Below are 2,518 nucleotides of genomic sequence, written 5' to 3'. Positions count from 1 at the left end.
GTTTGGACATGATAAATGTCTGATTACAATAAAATGAATAATTTCTACATAATCAAAGTAACAATCTTTAAAAATCAACAAATTGGGAAAAATATTTCACACATTCCTAGGCTTTTTCTTATCAATGATATCAATGATGTGAGAAAACCAAATCTCAGCATCAACCCAGTGATGCGTCTTAACCAACGGTGTGGGATGGTTTGAGTTTTCTACTGTAATGGCCTAGGTTAATGAAACAACTGCCTGAACTGCTAGTCAGTCCTCCTAAACCCAACAAAGTCCATACACACTATACATCCAAGATAATTTATAACTACAAAGGGTACAAAGTACTGGCAGTATTCCCAGTGGCCTTTATCTGTCATGTGGTAATACTACCCAGACCTTCCACTTCTAACGTGGGGACTCCAAGATGATCTTCCTTTGAGGGTAGGGGGTTATCTAGCAAATCTGTAAAGATCTGAACCTTGCCTTCCAATACAATAAACTTGACACCTGGGCAAAAGGTCTGATCTCCATTTAATTCAATACCAAGAACTGAGTAAGTCTGGGAAGTCTGGTCCCTTGAAAATCTAAATTTGCTAAAATGAGGTAATTGGGGATTTGTGAAAGTCAAGGGAGAGGGGCTGAAGACCTTACAACCTATTCTGCAATTTCCTAATCAGGACACTAAAGGATTGGCTGAACAATCTTTCTCTTATTAACCCTGTTTTAAAAACTAAATTCTTATCTTTCATCCAAACCAGGTCTTATCTCATCTTTTTTTTGGAGCAAGCCATTCAAGGCAGCAAGTAACACTGCTTAACATGAAAGTGAGTCACCCTTTTTCAAATAGTATCTAGGATAACAATAAGGAAAGATGCACCACAAACTGGCTGAACTTGCAAGAGTTCTATGCCATCTAAAATAAGTATAAGGTGCCTAAGGTGTGACCAGCTGCTCAGTATTACACAACCAATCAAGGACTGTCAGGTTCTTCATGATGAATGACCACTTCCTTCCCCCACCCTTACCACTTTCCCAGGTCACAAGAGGAAGATTTTCTGTTCCTCACTGTATAGGGTCCCAAGTCCACCTCACAACAGGGGATCTCAGTTAATTCCTCCAACTTATGAGATCTAGCCTCAGTAGATAAAATCAACCAAAAATGTAAAAGCCAAGCTTCTTTCTAGAAAAAAATATTTAGCCCTAAAGGGCTTACCTTCTTCCCTGAATAATTTTTCTTTTTTAGGTTTTTGCAAGGTAAAAGGGGTCAAGTGACTTGCCCAAGGCCACACAGCTAGGTACTTATTAAGTGTCTGAGGCCACATTTGAACTCAGGTCTTCCTGACTCCAGGGCCAGTGCTCTATCCACTGCACCCCCTAGCCTCACCTGAATATACTTTAATCTATTTCAATTCTTTCTCAATGATCCACCCTACCATAGGTTGGTAAACGAATATACCCTCTAAATTCTAATATTTGGGAAACTCTGAAGCTAGAGCCAAGATGAACTGGAGGGTCAACAGAGTAAGTGCTTCCTTACTCCAATATGTGCTCTTCTTCAGAATTTCCAACAACTTGAATATCCTAGAACAGGTCAAAGTCAAGATCAATGCAAAGCCTAGGACACAGAAATAATAACTAATGATAAATAATAATAAATAATAATAATAAATAACTAATAATTCTATAGTGCCTGTGCCAGGGATTATTTCAGAGAAATGCAAATTAGGTCATCTGATTAAAACCTCTCCTACTTCTAAGTAGGACCAACACAAAGTGGCCATTTTCTGTGGAATGTTTAATCAACTCAGTCTCATTTAATTTCATTTTATTAATTCAAGGATGAAGTTTCCAATAACCAATAATAAAAGTTATCACCCAGCTGAACAGCCTTTCTGTGAAAGGAGGGGCTACAAGCTTATCCTGTTGATGGGATCTCTCCAGGGTCCATTAATTCCCATGCCATCAACTAAAAAGGGACCAATCTCAGTGTATACCAGGAACAAGTCACTCCTTTCCTATGCCACTGTCATGCCTCTTCCTAGCATGATGTCAATTTGATTTGTTCTTTTAAAGCTGCTCATACAGAAACACTGAGGTGTTTTGGTGAGCTAAAGTTATGCATGCCCTTCAAGGATAGAAAACAATAAATTATAGAAAAAAAGAGCATAAGATTTGAAATAGATACTTGGCCTTAAATCCCAGTTATATTATAGGAACCTGGGAAAATCCTTCTTCCCAGAATCTCAGCTTCCTTGACTATATAGCAAGAAGGAGAACTTGGACTATCTTTGCCCACTGGGCAGTTATGAAAGAGCTTTGTCAATCTAAAAACAGGTGTATATACAAGTTTGGGTTATATGACTTGTAAACCTATATTTATAATAGCAACCTAGCTTAAAGTTGGGAGGGAAATGAAATCTCAGAGACCTTTCAGCCCAACATCTACTCAAAACAAGTCCCTCCTACAAACCTATCAAAAATGACCATCAAGTCTTTAAGTCCCAAAGACAAAAGAAATAATACTATATGC

The sequence above is a fragment of the Macrotis lagotis genome, chromosome X (assembly GCF_037893015.1).
Source record: "Macrotis lagotis isolate mMagLag1 chromosome X, bilby.v1.9.chrom.fasta, whole genome shotgun sequence".
Lineage (NCBI taxonomy): Eukaryota > Metazoa > Chordata > Mammalia > Peramelemorphia > Peramelidae > Macrotis > Macrotis lagotis.
This window is presented reverse-complemented; position numbering follows the sequence as displayed.